Genomic DNA, 25,889 nt, shown 5'->3' on the forward strand with positions numbered 1-25,889 from the left:
CAACTAGGCAAACCAACTGTCCAGTCTGCTCAGCCATCCGGCCAGTCAGGACAACCCTCAGTTGTGCAAGGACAGCCCACCACCCAGCAAGCTCAACCTGATGGGCAAGTGAGTCAACATAAACCACAACTAGGTCAACCGTCTAGCCAGATGGTTACTCCTCAGTTTACTCAAGGACATCCGTCTCGGCTTGCTCAAATGGGCACACAAATGATGGTTTCTTCTCAAGCGCCACCGGGTTTTCAGTCTGAGTCTGGGCTCCAGACCCAATTCGGTTCTCAAATTCCGGTTGGATATCAACCTATTTATCAAACCTAGCCGGGTTACCAGGCCCAGTTTGGAGCCTAGCCGCCTTATGGTACCCAGAAATCCCAAGGGCAAGCCCAATTTTCCCCATATCAAAATTATCAACAAATGCAGGTAAATCCTTATCAGAATTATCAGCAACCCTATGTTGCTCCTGAAGGTCAAGTTGGTAATCAATGGAATGTTGGGGGGCAAGTCCAGGGTCAACCGTCCAGTTCCAGCTACAACCCCTATGGGAAGAACTCCTACGGACAAAACCCTTATGGGCCGGGTCCGTCTGGACAGAACCAATGGGGGCAACAGTCCGCTGGATGGAACTCTGGTACTACCTCTTACCCGCGGTCGCAAATGTCCTTTCATCCTCAGTTACCCTTTTTAGCAACGTTGGAATTACCGGACATGTCCAAGCTGACAAATGATCCCATCCTTCATAATTCGTATTGGCTGCCGGTTCCAACTAAAATTCCAGGTGATTGTCCCAAGTTTGATGGTAAAGCTGGGGAGGATCCCTAGGCTCATGCTATGACGTATCATCTATGGTGTTCGTCAAACTCATGGCTTGACGATTCAATCCGACTTCGCCTCTTTCAACGTACTCTGACTAGATCTGCTGCTAAGTGGTATATCGAATTAGCTAGCGGATCTTTTCAGGGCTTTAACTCATTATCTATGGCATTCTTAACTCATTTTCAGTTGCCGATTCGTTATGAAATGGGCATGCATCTCCTGACGTCCTTAAAATAGACTATGGCCATGCACATCTCCGATCACATTCATGAATGGAGACGGCGTCGCCGTTTGATTAAGTTTTGGATTCATGATTAGCTTTTGACTGATTGGTTTACAACCTCGTTCGTCGGTCCAATATCTAGGGACGTTGCAATGGGAGCGTGTGTAACTGAAGACAAAGCTATCGCACGAGCTCAGTACCTTGACTTGGTTTACTCCCAGTCCGGTACTCTATATGATTATTTTCCTGATGCTTCGAGACGTAGAACTTCCAAAGCTCCGCCAACGCCCTCCGTCGATCGTGTCATTTGTTCTGTAAATCCACCTTCTAAGAAATATTCTGTGAACTCTGGGAAGCAAAAGCAGAATGCTTCAAATGAAAACACTTCTCAGAGTGTGTCTAATGCAAGTAGTACTTCCGAGGTAAATGCTGTCCAGTCCACCACGACAGACAAATCCTTGAAAGGGAAAAAGAAAGGAAAAGAGAAGAACAGAACTGAATAGCCAAAGCAGGATTCCCCTAAACCTCCACTCAGGGAGGGTGCCAAACGCAAGCCCAAGTATCCTTTCCTTATCTGCGATGAGGATCACTACACCAAAGACTACCCGAGGCAGTCTGAAGTTAGTCGTTAGCTGAAAGCTACCCTTGGAACTCCTGCCGTGCTTAAAGAACCTTTTCCTTCGCAACAAACTCAAATGGTGGCTGATCCGTCTCAATCATATTCTCCCTTTGGTTCTCAGGTATTTATGGAAGGGACGATTCCCTTCCACATTAGTACTCGGGAAAAAGAGTATCCCTCACCTACCAGGAAGGAGCCTGAGGTCCCCTCTAGTGCTCCTCCATCCAGTTCCAGTCCCCGTCATATTGAACGACCTAGCACTGAGACGGTCATCCGACCTCCTAAGGGCTTACTCCGAAAGTCTTTGTACAACCCTAGTGCTCGTGCTGCCTAGCACTATAGCATCGTGGAGGACTTAGCTCAGGCTCCGTCAGCTATGTCCACGTTGGAAGTTCTCCAGAATTTCCCCTCCCAGAGGAAGTCTTTGCTATCATCCATCGGTGGCATTGACTTGGCCGACTCAGATTTGATTACTTTTGACCTTGAAAGCCATATACCGAGGCTGCCTCACCAAATTTCCTTCCTTATCTAGGTCATCATCAATTCCAAAACGATTCATCGTACTGTCATTGATGAAGGCGCCTCAACTTGTATAATGTTTGTTGCTTGCTGGAAGGCTATCGGTTCTCTGACTCTGAGTCAGTCTCCTACGACCTTGGAAGCCTTTGATGGGAGAGAGTCACATCCTTATGGTATCCTCCAAGGTTTTCCCTTTACATTGGAAGGGAAAATGGTTGAAGTAGAGGTTGAATTTGTCGATACCAATTTAACTTATAACCTCCTTTTAGGACGAAGCTGGACCTTTGCCATGTGAGCCGTGGCCTCATCTCTATTCTGTGTCATTCGTTTCCCTGATCAAGGGAAGATTGTCACCGTAGACCAGCTCTCCTTCTTTGCCTCTTCCTCCGATGGCAATGTGCCATTTGTAGAGCATACCTCAGTTCCGCTTGAAAGTGTGGGAGCTGGACTCTTTAAAGATCTTGCCCTTATGGGTGTTTTTTCACTCCCACCTCCCAAAGTCACCGCCATCAATATAATTTCTATTCACTCTGATTTGTGGGTTCTTCCCCCTCTTGATCAACTTGACTCTTGGGGCGATGAGATGCCATTGAGTCCTGCCAAGCTCAAGTAAATCAAAATTGTTTCTGCATCGGCTCCACCCTCTGAACCTGCTCCTTTGAGCAGGGCTCTCGACTCATATGTACAGTCCCCTTTGTTGGGAGATAGCACTTCTTCAGACCCGTTACAGGAACTTTTTCCTTCTGATGAAGCGATCATTGAGACTATGTCTTTCGAGGAATCTCCTTGGCCCGATCATCACCATCGTTCCTCATTTCTCCCTACCGATCGGGAAATGATTTCTTGTCTTGAGCAGTTTGCTTCATGTTTTCTCTTTCAACCTCATCAGACACCTATTCAGATCTATCAAGTGTCCTCTAAAGGGAATATGGGAAACATCACGATTCACGTAGACTCAGCCTGTCAACATCTCTGTTAAACTAGGGATTGTCGAGCATATCCATGTTGGAGTAACTTCTACTCTAGAGGAGATTCAGCTCTATATAGGTCTTTTTCATGAATTTCATGATGTGTTTGCCTAGTCCTATGAAGAAATGCCCGGCATTGATCCCAGTATTGTGGTGCATGAGATACCTACCTATCCAGGTGCTAAGCCTATTCGACAATGTCTACACCCCGTGCACCCCTTAAAGGCTGCAGCTATCAAGGCGGAAGTGGAAAAGCTTCTCAAGGCTTGTTTTATCTACCCCATCCCACTCACAGACTAGGTCTCTAATATTGTCCCTGTTAATAAAAAGCAAGGCACTATCAGGGTATGTGTTGACTACCATGATATTAACCGAGACTGCCCTAAAGATAACTTCCCCACACCCTTCATTGACCAGCTCATTGATGAGTGTTCCGGGAGTGAAATATATTCATTCATGGACAACGTTTCTGGGTATAATCAGATTAATATCGCCCCCACTGATCAACACAAGACCACCTTTATCTGTCTGTGGGGTACTTTCGATTATAAGAAACTCCCTTTCGGTTTAAAGAATGCTGGTGCCACCTTCCAACGCACAATCTCATATGCCTTTCATGATATTTGGCACATTGTGCAAGCTTATCTGGATGACCTTCCGACTCATTCGGTAAGGCGTCAAGACCATCCCACCCACCTTTGTGAAATTTTTCTCCATTGTAGACACTATCGTATTCGACTTAATTCCCATAAGTGTGTCTTCTGTGTTAAGTCTGAGAGACTTCTCAGGTTCATTGTCTCCCGAGAGGGTATCCGTTTGGATCCTCTTAAATTCGAAGCCATCCTGAATCTTCCTCCCCCTACTTCTTTGCAGCAATTGCAGAGCTTGCAGGGAAAAGTGAAATTTTTACAACGATTCATTCCGAATTATGTCAAAGTGTCTAAGGGCTATACACGGTTACTGAAGCGTGATACTCTTTTTCATTGGGATGCCGCTACCTAAGAGTCATTTGAGTGTCTCAAGGCTCTCCTCGTGTCTGCTCCTTTGTTACGTCCCCCTGATTATCATCGGGACTGCACTCTTTACTTAGCCACTGTTGACACCACTATCAGAATGGTTCTCGTTCAAGATGATGATGATGGTGTGGAGCATGTCATTTATTATCTCAGCCGCAATTTACTTGATACGGAAACTTGCTATGCTCATGTTGAGAAGTTGGCATTGGCCGCTGTTTATGCCATCCAACGTTTCCACCATTACAAACTATTGCGTACAACGATGGTGATTTCTGATTGCAACCCGATGACATACATTTTATCACGTCAGTTACTGGGGGGAAAATACTCAAAGTGGATTGTTATCCTCCAAGAGTTCAACTTGGAGTTCACCACTGCCATGTCTAAGAAGTCCCTCATCTTTGCTGAATTGGTCTGCTCTCTGCCATCTGATACCGCACCCTCTCGGTTAGAGGATCATATTCCGGATGAAACTCTGTTCTTGATTAGCACCCTCGACCCGTGGTACGGGGACATTATTGTCTATCTCTAGATGTCCTCTTTTCGTCTCGATTTGTCTAAAGACGCTTGATGGCAGATTTGCCATCAGTCTCAACCTTATCGCATTATTGGGGACACCCTGTATCGACTTAGCGCTGACTCTGTCCTCCGCTGATGTTTAACACCCAAGGAAGACGAACAATTACTAAATGACTGCCATTTTGGAACTTGTGGTGGTCACATGTCCGGATATACAACTGCTCAAAAAATTCTCCATGCTGGTTACTTTTGGCCCTCCATATTTAAGGATTCAATTCTTGCCATTCGTTCATGTCATGAGTGCCAAATTTACCAACAGAAAATGCGCGTGCCTCCTGCTTCGTTGCACCCTGTTATTACCGTTGGCCCTTTTTCCAAATGGGGCATTGATTATACGACCTGTAACCCTCGCTCGTCCGGGAGGCATGGGTATATCATCGTTGCCGTCGATTATTTCACAAAATGGGCCGAGGCGATGCCTACACTATCTAAAGACGGTCACACAGCGGCGCAATTTTTGTTCAATCATGTTATTTCACGATTCAGATTCCCTCAGGCCATCGTCACTGATCACGGTAAGCATTTCCATAATCATATGATGATTGAATTAATAACCCAGTTGGGCTTGCGACATGATAGCTCGACACCATACTATCCTCAGGTCAATGGTCAAGTGGAAGCTATCAACAAGGTTCTAGTTACAATGCTTCAACGTACCGTCGGCATGCATAAGTCCAACTGGCATTTGATGTTGTTCTCCGCCTTATGGGCCTACCGAACTTCAATGAAGGATGCCACTGGGTTCACCTCGTTCCAATTGGTTTATGGTCTGGAGGCTACCCTTCCAATTGAGTGTGAGATCCCTTCTTTAAAATTAGCTGTCGAATTACTCCTAAACACTACTCTGGTAGAAGAACGCCTTCTCTACCTAGAGCGCCTAGACGAGGCCCATCAACTAGCCTCTCTAGCTATTGAAGCACAGAAGAAGAGAGTGAAAACTCACTTCGATCATACTATTCATCCTTGTTCTTTTGTTGAAGGAGATTTAGTCTTGCTTTATGATTAAGTGAATGATAAGCTGGGGGCAGGCAAATTCGAGCCCATGTGGCACAGGCCCTACATTGTAAAGCGAGTTTTGCAAAAAGGGGCCTATGAACTGATTGATTATGAAGGGAACCCTATAGATAAGCCCCGAAATGGGCTTTATTTGAAAAAATATTATGCATGAACCCCATGCACTCTGATTTATACATACGTGTGTTTTCAACAGGTGTGTTGTGTGTGTGTGTTTGCATGACTTTTGCTTGGTGTGTAGGCATGATTGCCGCTTATTGTGTCTTTTTTGCTTCGCATGCAGATGTTTGGTGCACCTTACGTTGGTTTCGCTGATGGTGCCTACCGTAGTACATGCAACTTGTCTTCTGCGGCATGGGTGATCTACGATCCTCACGGTGAGTTACTAGACCTTCAAGGTGCCTGTCTAGGTTGTACCACAAACAATGTCGCCGAATATAGTGCTGTCATCGAATTATTGACTGAGGCCATCAACCACGGCATTCGTGAGTTGCTTGTGAATCTGGACTCTCAGCTTGTAGTCCTCCAGCTTGATGGGCGTTATTTCGTCAGATATCATTGGATCCTAAGGTTGTATTTAAGTGTTAAATTGTTAGAAAGGAATTTTGATTTCATCACATATCAACACATTCCAACATGACTAAACACGTTAACCGATGCATTAGCCACTTATGTATTAGACAGACATTTGCATAACATGTAATTAAAATAGCATATAGAAGCATGAAAAACACAATAAACCATATATATATATATATATATATATATATATATATATAGATATATATATATATATATATATATATATAATATATATATATATATATATATATATATATATATATATATATATCGTGTGGCGCACCGAGGCACTCAAAAAATAAATGTATATGTCCAAATAGAGGCTGCGCTCTCCATACATCCGAGACACATCTCTCAAAAAGTCATCAGCAAGACATAAACCTAGGTGCCTACTGTGGCGGGTTATGCTCCCTATACCACATCACAGCTCGTGCCACCCGCCTCAACAAGTGGTGCACCCTGGGTTTCACCCCTACTGTGTGGATTTGCAATGCTATGGGGACCTCCTCGACCCCCATGTAACCAGGGATCCCCGCCATCAGACCCTCAAGGTTTTGGGCCACTGTCTCCATCTCGTCATCCTCAGGGGGAGCCAAGCCAGTGCTTCGATGCCCTGTGCATCCCTCCATGCCTCTGTAGCCAACCCAATGGGTCTCATTGGTCTCAAATCTGTAATTCCATAGCATTCGTTACTAGGACATATACATGAAAAAATCTAAAAACATCATAAAAAATAAAATACAAAAAATAATGTGATCAAGTATCTTACCACCATCATCCCACTACTCGCCAGGGGGCAGCTACATGTCATGATCTCCACGGAAGTCCATGCCAGCGTATGGTGAATCCTTGACGAAGATCACCTCGCGCTCGAGCCACTCTCAAAATAGTGTCCCCCACGACACTAGCTGTCCGCCACCTCCTCGTGGCATGCCATGTGCCCACTGTGTAGCTCTGGTCTCACATGGTCTGGGCAGATCCAAATCCATGTCCTGTAATTGCAATGCCAGCACCCACTCCAGCATGAGTGGGACTAAGATGGACCCATAAACAAACTGCTTCATCTCTCCTCATTGGCAGTTGGTAAGTTGCCTCTTCATATACGCTGTCACGGTGTCTGCCCAATTAAACATGGTTGGATTGAGACATTCGAGAGCCAGCTAGAGATGGGTCTTCGAAGCCTCATGTTGGCCTTGGGAGCCCGCTTCCCATGTCACCATGAATAACATAGCACAAAGAATCACATCGTCCACTGTTCGGATTGCCACCTTTCCACTCTTTGTTTTTCGTGCCTGGGGGCACACTCGTGCCATGATCATCTCTAGTGATTCTCCCCCAGGACGTTGGCCCTCCAAGATTGGCCTCTCACCTCGGCGGGACAACCCGGTCAAAAAATATATGTCTGTGGCGTCGAACTCAATATCCCGGCCTCGGATGATGAATTTCTCATCTGTGGGATTCCAGGCCCGGATCAGTAGCTCCAGTAAATCAGGTTGTGACCGTAGGTGCGGAGTGAGGAAGAATTTGAGCAATCCGCATGCTCGTAATGCATTTCGGCACCCCACATTAGTGAAAGCTTGAATATCATTGTCATCATGCATTCGTTCTTGCCAGACAAATGCCATTATATCCTGCATGACGAAAAAAAACGAATGAGCACTTCTTTTGCAAAATTCAATGCGTAATTTGGATAAAAACATAATTTTGCGTTGTCATCGCGTCTGTTTTTAAAACAGACGCAATGACACGAGGTTGCTAGTTCTAATTTTCCACAGTCATCACAGAAGTACATCACTTTTCCACGATGATCATGGCGCGTTATGTGTAAATTTTTTCGGTCATCGCGGACTCGATGGGTATACCCGCGATGACCAAGCGGCGGAACCCGGTCCAAAAAATCTGCCTAAACTAACACATTTAACATTCAAATGCATGAAAAAGATATTGAATTGAAGCGCAGGATGAAGTCTATCTACCTGGATGGAGTTTTGGGGTGGTCGATGGATGAACGGGGCTGAAATTAGCTCGCCAAATTTGGTGCTCCAAAATTCTCCACAGTGGAATGAACAATAACAATGGTACAAATGGATGGATTAACCCCTTTTTATAGTAATTTTTGGGAATTAAAAAAATATATTTTATAAATGTGGGTTTTTTTTCATTTTTTATCACATGGTTATGTTAAAATTTGATTCTTCAACTATGTTTTTATGTATATTATTCATTTTATATCGAATGGGTTTACGTGTCACGTGTTTTTTGTGCAGAGCTACAGTGGAGTTTCGTGTATAGTTGATCCATGAAGTCATCTTTAAGCTCTTTTCCGACTTAAAAAATGAAAAGATAGCCGAGTTGTTCCTCTTGACTCGTTAAAAGTAAATAAGAGGCGGTCGCCTTTAAGCTCTTTTTTGACCGTCTAAAAAACGAAAAGATTGTCGGGCCTTTGTCGTTTCAAGCTCGTTATTGGTTACGAAATGACGTGATTTCGGTCGCTTTTTTACCTTTTCAGGTCGAGATCACTAATCTCAAAAAGTGATCCTTGATCGTAATGGTCAAGTGGTTCTTTTGAGTATCATTCTATACTTTTTGGGCTCGAGAGACACAAACTTATGAAAAAAGGACCCCCCTGGAGTTTTCTTTTCCGTGTCTTTTTCAAATTCCCTAAACATGAAAAAGACTCCGAGTTTTACCTATGTCGAACTCGTTAAACCCTGATGACATTGGACTCATCACCATGACGAGACTCGAGCTTCTCCTCCCTAGGGCTCGTTAAACTATTACTAGGTTGGATTCGACCGAAGGTCGAACTTATATCACAAGAATATGCTATCCTCTTCAAGCTTGTTTTCAAAAATAATTGGGGTACTCGCCAGCAATGGTGGGGGAAAATTTGGAAATCATCATCGATTGCCTATGGCAGCTAGTCACGCTTGAACATCGACACATCTACTTCTTGTTGGGTTGGGACATCCATACATTGTCATTTGGCTTTCCGTGGGTTTGGGTTGTCATTTAGCCTTATTTCATCTGATTCATGTTGTCTCCATCATAGCCTCTGATCCTTTGGTACCTGAATGCTGCCACCCTCCGGAGTCATGTCATCGATATGTTCAAGAGTATAATTCTTCTGCAGTTTACACCCTCGCCTTTTCCTCTGATACTTTGTTTCACCATCTACCACTTGTTCCTTGTCTCATGTTGTTTATGGGGGAAACATTATGGCCCTCCTGCGATGGATCGTCTGTTGTCGACTTCAGCTCATTATCTAGGAGATTGATCTAGAGATCCATTTTGGTACCTTGGAGCTTGCATGCCTCAATGGCAAGTTTTTCGCGCCTAACGGTCAACTTACATCATCGGTCACCAATTAGGTGATCCCACGAGTGTTTGACTTCAGCTCATTCTTTACACTTTATGGATTGTACTGGATAGTACGTTGAGAACTATTGGCATTATTGGTGGTCTCTCTCGCGCTTGTTAACGGTTTACATCATTGACCGGTAATCAAGCAATTTTCTATCATGCTCGACTTCAGCACCCCTATTCGCATGTTAGAATTTGTACTATGATCGGTTGGGTTCAAGACCCCGAACTCAGATCACATATATTTGGGTTGCGTGGATTGGTTCGTGAATACATGACTCATTAATGTATGGCTGCGACCATACTAAGTCTTTATGGATGGCTGTGACCATACCTTTATCATTATCATGGTCTCATTAGCTGGATGGCTGCGTCCATACCACAAACCTAGTTCGTATGTCTCTTGGATGGCTACGTCCATGCCTAGACTACATGTACTTCACTATCAGAGATATTAGTTGTACTTGCACTTACAGGTTCTTCTAGATGGTGTTCCAGCTCAGCCAGTTCTGTAAAGCATTTCACCCCTCCCACTCTCTCAGGCTTCATACTTTAGGGGGCATCTGTTACACAGTAATTTGTCACTGCCTTCACTCCCAGTCCATCTACTGTGTCATGTGTCCAAGTAAAACATGATCATGGTGAACAAATGCTTTCCTATGTTGCCAATTGACCCACTTTTCCAAAGTTATCTGCCTCATCATGGCTATTGGCTTAATAAACGTGCTGAAGGGTGCTCCTAAATAGTCCATTCGTGTTGCCAGTACGGAAGTACATCTGTTTCCTGTGATGGCCTGATTTTATGCACCAACGCAGGGTCTATGTGTTTCCTTCGGCGATGACCTGACTATCTACACTGACCACTTGCGATGTCAGTGCTAAATCTCAGTCATGTACCCGCGATGATCCAGATTAGGAAAATTGTTCCAATAGTCAGCCTTCCAGATGACTCCAGGCCTGGTTGTTGGCCTAGTTTGTGTCACCCTTTCTTTCTTGGTGTGGCAGTTCCATCAATTGTGCTACCTTGATGATAAGCTCCCTCTCCCACCTTTCATGGAGACTCCTTCTCCTATTTAAACACTCACCTTTGATATGATCAGCTAGTTGGTAAATTCTTGGCTTGAGCAGTGCTATTAGTGATTTTGATAGATAGCTGGTGTGAGTGTGATAAGTGTGAGAGTGTTGATAGCTTGAGGAAGGTTGTGAGTGCCTTTGATTTCATGTCAAACTTATGAGTGATTGAGAGAGAGACCTTTGTATGTTGGGAGATCCATCTTAAAAGAGTGGATGCTTGAACAACGTGGTGGTTGGATTCCTTTGAGAAGGCTTGTGACGTCAAGACTTTGGTTGTAAGCTTACTCTTATTTCATTATTAATACAATCAATGATGGTTTCCTATGTCTTGTATGTAATGTACTTGATAGCTCATGACTTCTTGACTTTATGAGTAAATAGTTTATTTTTGTTTTCCGGATTATGTGCTTTGTTGTATTTCCTTTTCTTTGTTTCAGGTTGATCACTCATTGAGGAGAAGGAAGCGAAAGCTAGAGCAGTGCAACGGAACTCCATCAACCACCGGGAGAGGTAGGCCTCTAACTTTAACTATTTAAGGAAAGCTATTGTTGATCTGTCCTTGTTTGTGACTAGACCCACTCTAGGGATAGAGGGGTTGCCTTTGTCCGTAGCGGGAACACTTTCCTGCATCACGCACCCATTTGGGCTAGGGCTCTTGTCCTTGTTAAACCATTTTAGAAAAACCTCAAGCTCTCCCATTAATACGAGCAAGTTTAAATCTTCATTTCCTTCAACATATACAAATCGAGGGAAGAGTCTCACAACTGTTATAGGACAAAATGAACTCCTCATCAACTTAGAGGTGAAAGACAGCATGACTAAAGCAAAGACCATAATTGCAGGCCTTGAATCCACACTAACGCTAGTTTTGCTAACATGCTTTATAAAGCTTGTTACCAAGCATAAAGGAGCGTCAGTAACCTTGATAACTCAAGTTGTTAGACCAGCGGGAGCGTTAGTGAAACTAAGAGATGTTCAGTGGGTCAAGCCAATGAATTTTCTCACAAATATATAGATATTTATCCCTAAATTTTCTCAAGAAAAGCAGGGAAAGTCCCAAAAATCAAACTATTTGGGGAAATTCCAATCTGAAAAAGAAGGCAAAATTGAAAGAGCTGGAATAAGAGGCAGGTTCATTGCTTTTTCCCTAATGAACTCTAGGAGGAGCTTGGTAGCCCTAACTGGAGTGCTACATAAGCAGTGAGAGGGCCATTGTGAAAGGGGTCAGAGCATTTGAAAGGATAGCCAACTAAGCTGTTGTGAATTGGCATACACTTAAAGAAGTGAGCTAAAAGAGAGAGAGAGAGAGAGAGAGAGAGGAAGAAGGGGCAAGGGAAGGCTGATACAACAGATGGTTGTTCACTCTTCCATTATAAATACATAACTGCAATTGTGTTTCCTACTCCATAGTGTCGGTAACGTTGCTCATTGAGTTGTTCATTTCGATACTTGTCGAGTTGAGTAGTTTAAGTTGTATACAAATATATGTTCATTGTGCATTCTTATATTAGTTTTCTAGATTGTATGCTGTGATTGTGTTTGCCTTTCCTTTCTATAAGAATTTACTTGGAGCCGGCTTTGGAGGAGTTCTTCTTCACTGCATTGAGATCTCCAAACAAATCTAGAAGGAGATTTGAGGTAAACACTCTTTCCATACTTGGTTAACTGATACTTGATAGATGAACATGTGTATAACATGGTAGCTTCTGCAGATAGTCTTATAGTTTGTCAAAGGTCCTAGGAAGGCCTTTGAGGGTAGTTTTCATTCTCCATACATCGTGCATTTTACCCCATAGCAGAATTGGCGACTCCGTTGGGGACTATACATCTAGTTCCCGGTTTACCCAGACTCCTCTCAGTTCTTCTCTTTCTTCTAAGAGCTCCCTACTTCTTAAAATCCTTTTCTGATCCACCAACTATCTTGTTACATCCTACTAGTTTGCATTCTCCTTAGAAACTGATCCTAAAGGCTCTCTATTTGAGCAATTTTCCTCACTAACGTAGGTTACTAGGCTAAAAATAGCTTTATAAAGCACTGTGTCTGTGTACAAGGAGCATTAGTGGACCAACTAACTCTCCGTTTACATTGAAACAGAGTGTTAGTACCCCATTTCCATGATTTCCAGTAGTGCCTGTGGACCAAAAGGGGGGGAAAATGTTCTCATGGGCTGAAGTAAGATTTGCAACTATATTATGTTAACAAATTTGGTGTCCTGAAAATTTATTTTTAGGAAAAAAATTTAGTTTTTCTCTCTTAAAAATAATTTTTTTTTGAAAGAGAGACTGATAATTGTATTCATCCTTTTGTCGAAATAGTTGTAAGCTGCTTCATTTTGGTTTTTAGTAGTTGTTAGGAAATATTGGAAAAAGAATATTTTGGTTATGCAAGTGTTGGATGGCTTTAGATGCACAAACAAATATATGAATATGTAGAATAAGACTTGTTTGTATAAAAAATTGAAATTTTTTTTCAAAGCATTGTTCTGCATGATTTATTGAGTCAAGAGTCTCACCATATTCATACGTCAACACCCCTACCGAAGAAAAATAAGAAAGTACACTTAAAATTTATATTAAAATCAATTAGTTACTCTTTTGAGAAAACCAACATTAGCTAGGCTAGGATCTTTGGATAAGCATGTGAGTAAACTGCCCAAGGTTGAAAACCAAAACTAGTGTTGTTAACGAGTGAAAAATCCTTTTGCACTGATATTACCAGGACCACTCCACTAAGAACGGAGCGAAATACGAGACAAAATCGGACTATAATTGAAGGTAGCCCACCTTCTCTTACAAATCCTTTGGGAATTCTGTGTACTCCGGGTCACTTCGGGGATTTCGGAACTGAGTCGGGGACTCATGTTTCTTGCTCACACAGCATGCTATCTATGACTATGTCCCCCCTGGTAATTTCTATGATTTGAGGTATCTCTAGTGGCCAAAACTTCCAGGCACTTACACAAGGTGACTGGGATGGGCTGTCTTGGTACTTAACATGGATGAATCTACTCTATCTTCAGTTTTTGGGAGGGTGCTCGTCTTCACGAGAGTACTTGGCCCCTCAATCTGAGGTTTGGGCAAAGCTCTAGATTAAGCGTAACTATACATTTGGCCATCCTTCTCTATTATTCATTGAGATACTGGGTTTCATCTCCAGTGATCAGTGCTTATCAGAGGAGGTACTTTCCCTTTGTTTGCTGATTGATATATTTAGTGTATTTTTGATGAGTGCTATCGTTTTTGAGACTTTAAATAATATCAAATTAAAATTTATTTGATAAAACTTAAACGGTCACCGTGGCTACATCCAGCCCTCATCGTCACTCTAGCCGATTTTTAGGACTTCCTCCACTCATTGTGGAAGATCCGCCGAGTTCCACTGACTCGGATTCCTCATCTTCGAGGAATCAGTCTCCTAAATCCCACATGGGATCTATGTGAATGACTGACGATTCAATTTTGCGAGAGGATTTCTTCACAGAAGAATTTCTTCCTCACTTTAACACTGCTCACAAATTCGTTGGACCCTATCGTGGTTCCCGTGGTACCTGTACTTCCTTCTTCAGTAGGTGGAAATTTCCCATCTATCCAATCGACAACTCACGGGTTGTGGAATTTTAGAGACACTTTTGGTCCTCTACCACTTCCCTAGTTGACGGTCATCACAACACTGGTAATGTGGAGTCCCGCTATCCCGTTTGTCCCAGGTATGACAAATCACATAGCACCCTCTATAAGTGGAACCCAGTAGATGCCAGGTTCCACTCCTATGGTGCCACAATGCATACCTTCGACAAGTGCCACATAAAGTGCTCCCCATAACACTCAATGCGGCACTATGGGCGTGGTTCCCATTTACCAACAACACGGTCGGCCGCCAATGTACAGTGCCAACCCCCAGATTCAGATATCTGGGGGGGTTCCCAATATGCACATGCCAGTAGGGAATGTCATAGTTCCCCCTATGTTCTCAGGCATGCATTGACAGTTGCTAATTGACATGAGTGTTCCCTCTGTCAATCAAAGACAAATGGTTAGTTCTGTGTCGGTTGGGAATCCACAAGGGGTTCCTAAGCAATCCATGGGGGCACCCTACTCATAGACTCAAATGAGTCAAGGGGGAACCACTTATACTGGGGGAAATTTCATACCCCAGTATCAAAATCCTCATGGAAATCCACTCTACAACACCATACCGTAAAGCAATTGCTACACCGCGTAACCCATGTACACTATGGGGAACCAAATGATGGGAGGAGCATAGAGCTCCTGAGGTCATCCGTCATCACCATGGATCGAGTCAGGGCACCTAAATCTCTGCCTTTTTTGGAAATGTTGGATATTCCCGACTTATACAAGATAACAAACAACCCCATCTACCACAACTTACAATGGCCACTGATCCTGCATAAAATACCAACGGACATCCCAAAGTTTGATGGAAAACAAGGGGAGGATCCGGGCACTCCTATCACCACCTACCATCTCTGGTGTGTTTCTAACTCTATGGTGGATGATAGTGTCGTATTACGTCTTTTTCACCGCACCCTCACTTGCAATGTCACGAAATGGTATATTGAGTTACCACGTGCATCAGTAAATACCTTTGACACTTTAGCAATGGAGTTCCTAAAGCACTTTCAGTTACCTATCCATTATGAGACTGAGACAGAGCTCCTTACTTAATTTCATTAGGATACCGCCACCCACATCTCCGACCATATTCATGAATGGAGACATAGGCATAGGTTAGTCAAATCTCCCATCCTCGATTTTCTCTTAACGGACTGGTTCTGTAAGTCCTTACTCCCACAAATCGCTAGAGATGTCACTCTAGGTGGTGCGATCATAGAATACCAATCCATACGTCGTGCCCAACACTTAGATTTGATTTATTCATAGTCTGGCACTCTTTACAACATAATCCCCCATGCTCCTAGTAACCCCAATGCTTCCACCACTCAGCACCCTAGAGTGCACGCCGACGGGATTGTCGGTGCAACCTCTAGGGTCGCTGTAAAACAACTCAGTGGTTCCATTGCCAAGCTAGCAGTGGACCCCTCTACCAAAGCGACTGCTCTTCCTGCCACTGCGATAAACTCTATGCAATATACACAAAAATCCGGTGGCAAGAACAAGAAGAATAAGAACAAGACCGCTCCTTCTGAAGAGCAGTCATCCAAGCAGCCCAACCCAAAACAGAAGGCCGCTGCGCCTACTGATGAGGAAAAGGATAAAGGCACCAGATATCCATGCAAACTCTGCTGAAGACCACACGACTTGGCGTTGTCTGCGGCTTCAGGAATGTACAGACTACCTTGCTAAAAGGGATTCTGGTAAGGCACCTGCTATCCTTAGAAATCCTTTTCCTACTCAATAGCAACAAAATCTCGTTGCCAACCAACCGCAACCCCCACAAGGGGGCAACGATGGTTCGCAACATCCTTTAGTTGGTGAAGGATCTTCTACCGTTTACACATTTGAAATGGTAGAACTCGCCACAAGAGCCAAATCTTATGGAGCTCCTATCGCTCCTGTAGCAGAACAATCCTCAGGTCAAAACCCATTGCTGCCCAATGATCTACATATCAAAAGGCTAGTTGAGGACTTTGTAATTCGACCCCCCAAGGGGGCACTTCGATGCACAACACACAATACATATGCACGTGCCACCCAACACTAAAATATCGTAGAGGATTTGGCGCAAGCGCTGTCGGCTATGTCGGCGCTTGAAGTATTACAAACATGCCCCAGCCAACATAAAGCTTTGCTTTTGGCTATCGGAGATATTGACCCTACGGATTCCATGCTTGCTATTTTTGAAATGGACAAGTGTAAACCTCCCCTTTCCCACCAGCTTGCATTTCAAGTGCATATCACTTCGAAAGGTAAAGGTATACACAGAACTGTCATCGACGAAGGTGCTTCAACCTACGTCATGTCAGTTTCATGTTGGCTCACCTTGGGTTCTCCAACCCTAACCCCACCGTCGAACTCCCTTAAAGATTTCGACGGCCACACCTTTATCCCAAAAGGATACCTAGCCAGTTTTCCCATCACATTGTATGGGAAAACAGTAACGGTGGACATAGAAGTCGTGGACAAGAAACTCGACTATAATCTATTGCTGGGTCGCAGTTGGACATATGCCATGATGGCCATCGTATCCACTGTCTTTCGTATCATCCTATTTCCATTGGATGGAAAGGTCATTATAGTGGATCAGTTGTCTTTCTGCACCCCCGATTATTCACCATTACCAAGTGGCTCCGTACCCCTAGTAGGAGGTGGAACTGACAGTTATGTCAGTATAGGTACTGGTCTATTGAAGGCTTCTTCCCTTATGGGTTTTTTTCCTCTTCAGCCACCCTAGGTTTCACAATCAGTCAACATGCTTTCATCAATTCCTCATGAACTGACTGATCCCTGGATCCTAACGGCTCCTTCAAACCTTGACACATTCAGAGACCAGATTCCGCTATCACCAGCTGAATTGGCCTACCAAGGCATTCAATCTGCATCCACATCTCCGGTCATGTTGGTTATCATTGATGGTACCACTGCCCTTCCCATAAATGCTCCTCCTTTAGATCCATTCAATCAACTCATACCTATAGACGAAGCCGTTCAAGAAATTATGAGTTTTGGAGAGAAACATTGGGAGGATTGGCACCATCGTGTCCCGATAGCTGATTCAGACATGATTCCTCTTCAAATCATGTCCTATGACTTACCAGAAATTGTTTCCTTACCATACGCAATCATCCAAACTTTGGATGCATAAGGAAACATGCGCAACACTTCCAGGTCATTACCCATAGATATTTCAGTCACGACAGGCATAGTGGAAAACACCTAGATGTGAGTAGATTGCAGTCCTAAAGAAATTGCAAGCTCCACCTGCCTACATGAAGAATTCCATGATGACTTCGTTTGGTCTCACAAGGAAATGCCTGACTTTAATCCGTTGTTTGTCATACATGAGATCCAAATTTACGACAAAGCAAGACAAATTGAGTGTCAGATCCCTTCACCTAAAATAGCCATTGAACGCATGCCCGGCCCTACTGCCGAAGAAGAATGCCTACTATACCTTAAATAGCTAGATAAAACCCATTGAGATGCTAATTTAGCACTTGAAGCTCACAAGGAGCGGGTACAATTCCAATTTGTGAAAGAGGTTAGGTTTTGTTATTTCCAAGAGGGCAACTTCGTATCGCTCTATCATCCAAAAGATAATGTCTTGGAGGCATGCACACTTCGTCCAATTTGGCTAGGTCCCTATGTCGTAACGAAAGTCCTCCCCACGGAGGCATATGAATTGTAGGACCAAGAAGGAATCCCACTCAAGGAGCCTAGCTATGGGCTCTATCTGAAAAAGTATTGTGCCTAGTATTGCACTGGGCATGTGCTTTGTAATTTTATGTATTCATAAGTTTTGCTTACCTTTTTTGAAGTGATTCGATTGCTTTGTTATTTAGTGGAGTACTTGTCTCATGCATTCTTCTCACAATGCAGATGTCGTCGTTCACCTTAGCATATGTAGGATACGCGAATGGTGCCAGTCGTCACACACGGCACATTGTGTCAGCTGCTTGGGTCATCTACACACCCGAGTCGGAACTATTTTGCTCCGGGGGGGTCTTCTTGGTACCGCCACCAACAATATTGTGGAGTACATGTCCATCATTTCACTTCTCACGAAAGCGTCATTAAGGGGAATATCCAATCTGGTGGTCAGGTTAGACTCTCAGCTAGTTGTTATGCAATTGACAAAGCATTATCACATTCGTAATCAAACCTTGTTACGTAACTATTTAAGGGTGCGCCTCATGGAACGTCGATTTGAAATCATCACATATGAGGATGTTCCTCGAGAATTAAATACAGTCACTGATTAGTTAGCCAACTATGTATTGGATTGGCATTTGTCTCATTCTTTATAGCATCATGCATGAGAAGTAAAACATTTACTAAAGTTAAAAATTTGTTACAAAAAACATTTAAAAACACATTTACACCACCAAAATACCAAAAAAGATATGTATGTATGTATATATATATATATATATATATATATATATATATATATATATATATATCTATATATATATATATATATATATCTATATATATATATATATATATATATATATATATATATATATATATATATATAGATCGAAATCCAGTTTTTTACATCAAAATATTCCAAAACTTGGATGATTTAAGTACAAAATGGCTCAAAGCCCAGCTACAAGCACTCATATGGCTACACCAAAACACCTGCTAAAAAGAGCCTATTGCTCCAGAAAAGCTAAAACAACTCTAGCTACCCTCCGAAGAGGAACCAGAAACTGCTCAGGTACACCAATGGTGTGCCGCTGCATATGAGCAGGAATCTCCCTCATAGGAAGGGGGGGGGACACCCATAGTTAAACCCTCTAGGTTCCTCAGAACCTCGCGGAGACTGTCGGCATCGCCCCCTCCAGCAAGTAGTTGGCCACCTTGTTGTACATGGCGAGGTTCGCCTGTAGGTCGAACTGGCACCACATCTGTGTTAAGCATAAAAGTTTCATGTCAGTTCTTATTTCACCTTTAAAAAACATTACATATACATTCAAAAGCACAAAAATACTTAAGTATTGTCAAAATTATTCTCACCTTGAGGACCCCAGTTGGTCTCGGGCAGTAGCATCAATTCTGGGTCACCGGTAAAGTCCATGCCTTCATAGGCATAGTCATAAACAATCAAATTTTGGCTACGGAGCCACTGGAAGAAGTCTTCGTCAAAAGAGTGTTGGATCGGGTCTCCTCCCATGAGAGGATCAAGTGATGACCAACGACCCTGCCTTGGCTCCCTCGGATCAAAGGGACCTAAGCTCACCTGTGGGTGCATGACAGGTACCGTCTCAAGGAAAAATGAGACTATGATAGTACCGTACCCAAAACTGTGTTGGGTACGGGTCTTGCATGCTGTTAATTCTACCTTCAATTGGCAAAGAATTGCTTCACACTAGTTGAACATCTATGGCTGGACACAGTCAACCGCAAGCAATAGTTGGGCCTTTGTCGCTACGTGGGGAATTTTTGACCCTGCTAACCGCTCAATCAACCATAAAACTGCCCTCATAGACCGAGATCAAATCCTCTCTATAGGGAGTCTGTTACTGACTAGTCCACTCTCAGAAATGTAGTAGATCTATACCATCTCTGAGGTAGATCATGGATCTGACCTGCCACCAGTGAGGTTTGCTTGTGCCCCACGACATGACAAACCAGTCAAAAAGTAAATGTCATCCTGGTCAATTGCCAGCGTCTGATCTCCAATCCTGAACACTTGCTCGGGTTCATCCCAGCGCTAGATGATCCATCTCAGTAAATCCTCCTGTCCTTTCATTATCTCTAGCTTTTCATACTTCAATAAATTACAATGGTGCAATACAAGTATGCATGTTGGATCATTTCGTATCAGCTACCTCATTGTCATGGGCCTGTTCTCTCCATAGGTGAGTCATTTCAGCCTGAAACCTGCACAAAATAACCCTCAAAATAGTTAAAATGGGGAAAAAACACTTAAGGAATCCATGCATGAAGGTTTTAACTGTGCCCTACAACCCTAACGCTACCCCCAGTGCTGAACAAGGAGGATTAACGCCCTCTAGTGGCTCGTACAGAGTGTTTAACGCTCCCTATTGGCCATCTGGAGGGCGTAAGGCATAGAGCAAGGTTTCAGATCTCACTTGGGACTAATGACACGTCAAATGGTTGCCTGGATCTCCTGCAATGGTCCGCGGAAAATCTGCTCGTCTTTAGTTCCAACAAGCTCTCACAAACTTCAAAATAGTGAAAGTGATGCATGTGAAAGCTTAAAGCATCTCCTTATATAAATTTGAGAGACATGATTTTTTGAAAATCATTAAACAACAAGTGGTCCATTCTCCATGATTTTTTTATCATGCATGAACCGATATTATAGGAATTGCTGCTTTTTTATACCTTTTTACCGCTTTTGATGAAAGTACTTTTAGGAATGAAAAGCAGTAATATCTACATGCAATTCTCAATAGAGCACTTTTAGGGATATTTTATTGCTCTTTAAAAAATATAAACATCTCCAAGTTTTCATCGTTGCACTCATTAAATCTGTACAACGATGGTCAGAGCACTTTTTGTGATATTTTATTGCTCTTTAAAAAATATAAACATCTCCGAGTTTTCATCATTACGCTCGTTAAATACATGCAACGATGCTCTGAGCAACTCTTTTTTGATCTTTTTCCATCTCATAAACTGAAAAAAAACCAAAGGAGCATTCTTTTTAGGTGCTTTTTTCTCGCTCTTTAAACTGAAAAAATCTTGAGCTTAGTCTTTATGCTCGTTAAACTTGATGAAGATGACCCAAGAATTCTTTTAGGTACTTTTCTCGATCGTTAAACCAAAAAATCTCGAGTTTTTGTTACTGGTATCGTTAAAAATATACGGCAGCAGCAAGAGCACTTTCTTTTTTGGGACCGTTTCTCGCTCTTAAATCGAAAAATCCCCAAGTTTTTCCCCTCCTTCGAGCTCGTAAAACTATGAAGAAGGGATGAGTCGTTCTTTGCCCTCTTTTTCTTGCTTACTAAACTGAAAAAGATACCCTGATTTTTCTTCATTTGACTCATTAAAAATTTTGATGAAGGTTTTGAGTTTTTCGTTGTGTGACTCATTAAAAATTCACGATGAAAAACAAGTTTAGTCTATCGCCTCGTACTCGTAATAAAATGAGGTTGAAATCTATTGAAACTAGGTTTCTCTTTATCCGGGTTCAATAGATTAACTTACGGGATTGTAACCGATCCGGGTATACTATTAACCTTTTTTCGCACCCGGTTAAGAACTATGACAAAGGGACCACCATGGAGTCTCTCTTTATGATCTTTTCAGGCTCTCTAAAAATGAAAAGACCACTGAGTTGTCTAGTCTGGACTCTTTAAATTACACAGACAAGATATAGAGTCGTTCTTTTTACGATACTTTTCAGACTCTTAAAACATGAAAAAATCGACGAGTTTGCCTGTCTGGACTCATTAAAATAATCAGATAGGGCAAAGAGTCGTTCTTTTTTGTGATCCTTTTTAGACTCTTTAAAAATGAAAAGATCGATGAGTTTACCCATCTAGACTCATTAAATTAATCAGACGGGGAAAGTGGACAATACAACTATATTCCATATTAGAAAGTGTGGTTTGGCAGCAATCGTTCCCTTGAACATGGCACTCCCTCAGATAAACCTTCATTTTGATGGCCTCTTAATATGAACCCTACCAACCTATGAGTTTTTAGCCTATATACCCTAATTTAATTGTATCTTTGTATCCTAACACTCTGTAGTGTTCATGAGTCTAGTGCTATCTGGTTAAAACCATTGTCGTGCCTTCTATTGTTCAAGGGTTCCCATTTGTTTCCTCTATCAACCGATCATACATATCCTTTCATCATGCCCTCTGTTGTTTAGACCCAAATGCTCAAAAGATTCCTCAAAAAAAAAAATCATTCTTGTCCGGTTTCATGTCGACTGATGTAGGACACATCATTGCCTACCTTTCGATAGGTTTCTTCCTATCGACTTCAACACTCTATCTAGGAAGATAACCTAGAAACACATTCAGTGCCTTGGTACTTGTAGACATTAGTGGTAGGTTACCTTGTGTTTGATCAGGGGTTTTCATTATTGGCTCCTGGTTAAGCGATTCTACGAGTGTTTGATGACAAAGAAATCTTTCACACTCACTAGTTTGCACTGTGCATCTTGGAGACCATCACCATTATCAGTGGCCTTCCTCGCATCTGTTAACGGTCTCCATTATTGACTAGTAATCAGATGATTTCGTGCATGTTCGACATCAACACATATTTTTCACATGTATTGATCTATGTTGTTCAGTGAAGCAGAAATCAAGACCTTGGGTAGAGGCTTGCATCATTCAGCCTTGTTTCCTCTCCCAAGCTGCGGATATTGATTTTTGGAGATAGCTGTTTCAGGATGATTCTATTATGACACTGGATCTGCTCTGTGCTTATCAGTGGCCATCATTGTTATATCTCAGAAGAGAAAATTACTCTGACATAGCTACTGAGCATGGGAAAGCTGGACTCAGGACATGATTTTAGCAGTTTATATATATGTATGTTGTTGTATCAGGTTTTCCCTTGTCGCCCAAAGATTCTCTCTCTAAAAATTTTGACAGAAAATTACAGTTTTAGTAAAGTATTTTGGCCATCGTCTCTTCCTCTCATCTCACACTTTAGGGGGCATATTTTATAGGACAAAATGACCTCCTCATCAACTCAAAGGTGAAAGACAGCATGACTGAAGCAAAGACCATAATTGCAGGCCTTGAATCCACACTAACGCTGGTTTTGCATTGCTAACTTGCTTTATAAATCTTGTTACCAAGCATAGAGGAGTGTTAGTCACCCTGCTAACTCAAGTTGTTAGACCAGGGGGAGAGTTAGTGAAACTAAGAGATGTTCAGTGGGTCAAGCCAACAAATCTGCTCACAAATATCTAGATATTTATCCCTAAATTTGCTCAAGAAAAGCAGGGAAAGTCCCAAAAATCAAACTATTTGGGGAAATTCCAATCTGAAAAAGAAGGCAAAAGGGAAAGAGATGGAATAAGAGGCAGGTTCATTGCTTTTGCCCTAATGAACTCTAGGAGGAGCTTGGTAGCCCTAACTCGATTGCTACATAAGCAGTGAGAGGGCCATTTTGAAAGGGGTCAGAGCATTTGAAAGGATAGCCCACTAAGCTATTGTGAATTGTCATACACTTGAAGAAGTGAGATGAAAGAGAGAGAGAGGGAGGAAGAAGGGGCAAGGGAAGGCTAATACAATGGATGGTTGTAATCACTCTTCCATTATAAATACAGACCTGCAATTGTGTTCCCTACTCCATAGTGTCGGTAACATTGCTCATTGAGCTGTTCATTTTGATACTTGTCGAGTTGAGCAGTTTAAGTTGTATACAAATATATGTTCATTGTGCATTCTTATATTAGTTTTCTAGATTGTATGCTGTGATTGTACTTGCCTTTCCTTTGTGCAGGAATTGTCTTGGAGCCGGCTTTAGAGGAGTTCTTCTTAGTTGCATTGAGATCTCCAAACAAATCTAGAAGGAGATTTGCGGTAAACAATCTTTCCATACTTGGTTAACTGATATTTGATAGATGAACATGTGTATAACTTGGTAGCTTCTGCAGATAATCTTACAGTCTGTCAAAGGTCCCGGGAAGGCCTTTGAGGATAGTTTTCATTCTCCATACACCGTGCATTTTACCCATAGCAGCAATCCTGACGATATCATCCAAGGATGCTTCCATAATCTTACTAAATCCATTGAATTTATTTACATTCTTCCATGTTATTCCTATTTTGGTTTGTATCATGACATGATTGTAGATTGGTTGGGACATTCTTATCAAGCAAATTTCCCAAAGGGTTGTAAGGTCATTCTTTCCTTGCTATTCAAATAAGACCTTCCTGGTAACTATGATTTGTTAATTTTCACTTTCATTATGCTCCAATTCAAGTTGTTGATTTGGAACTATTTTGTTTTTACTAGATTGAAACTAATTCGGTGGTTACACTAGAGATATGATTACACTTGATATTGTAACCATTGATTAGTTTATAGTTTAGGAGTAGATTAGTTGTGTTTTGACTTTTTCTATTTTTTGGTTCAAATAATGCAGTTGTGGGAGCTTGCTAGTGTCAAAGCCAAGGATGGAAAACTACCATAACATTGTTAGGTAAGTTCACTTAATTATGAATCTTTCTCTTTTATTCTTGTTTATTATGAGTAGCTTAAAATCACTAAACAAGAGTGCTCTAGGCGAATCAATCATTCAAAAAATTTTCTTTCATGGGAAGTTTAATGTTTTGGTTCTCCCTTGCTTTGAAATACATATTACAAATGCAAAATTGTTTTAGGTTTATTTCACTTTTGAAGGTATTAGTGTGTAATAAATGGTTGAATCATTAAATATATTACATAATGTTTAACTTTTAAAGGCAAGTATATTTCTTTAAAAGGAATAAAACAATAAGGGAGTAAACATACGACCTTTTAAGATTTGTATTATCCCTATATCATTTTCTATTCATTCTTGGCTTGCGTTATGATTATTACATTGGTGGATGACTATTTGTTTTTTTACCTTTTTTTCGATTCTATTTTATTTTGCCTTCCCATTTGTAGGTTTCTTCGGTCTTTCTCTCCTTGGTTTGATTGGGGGTATATTTTGACATTTTTCAATTTTATTTTTCATGACAATTGGGTAAACCATTTATGCTTTGTTATTCATGAAAAAAATCTTATATTTAAAGAATATATCCTATAAACATGTGTTCCTTATGTTGACACTCAACCCTCTTGATAAGTTAAATCTCTGGTTTTGTAAACTTGTCATTTGATTGTTCTTGATGCTTCTCGTAATCTTCCCACCATTATTTAAAAGCTACAACATGATTTTTTCTTTATATGAGACTTTTAGCTAACGAGACCAACTATTAAAATTAGTCATTAAAAACTTTTCATGCCATCCCTTGCTCTTAAGGAGTGTTGGTTTGAGGGGGCTTAACCCAGGTTCAGATTATGCTTCACACCAAAAAAACCCTCAACTACTGGCCCTTTTCGCAACGAGCCACAAGAAGGTCGCAATCTCACCCGAAGCAGTTATGGGAGGTTGCACAACCAGGTTGCTGCAACCAAAGGGATATCCGCGAAGTGGCATCATGTATTTATTTCTACTATATATTAATCTTATAACTTTGCATGCATAAGAACTCTGCGTAGATGATAAATTTAATAAAAACACATATACTCTACAAATAATAGTATATCTTACAGTTCTTCATATAATTCAATGAAAAAATACATAATCAAATACATAACAATATACAAATAACATGTACATAGATACAATAATTCACCAAAAATTCTTCTTTATTAAATATATCTTCAATTACATTCACTTCTCTGACCTGCACACTCAGCTGCAGGTGGTTTTCTCACTCAGCTACAGAATTTTCAAGGTCTCCGCGCACTCAGCTGCGGAGCCTTGTACAAAACTACAA

Source organism: Pinus tabuliformis, chromosome 2_1, assembly GCF_031772625.1.
Source record: "Pinus tabuliformis cultivar Carrire ecotype Pingquan chromosome 2_1, CPIR1, whole genome shotgun sequence".
NCBI lineage: Eukaryota > Viridiplantae > Streptophyta > Pinopsida > Pinales > Pinaceae > Pinus > Pinus tabuliformis.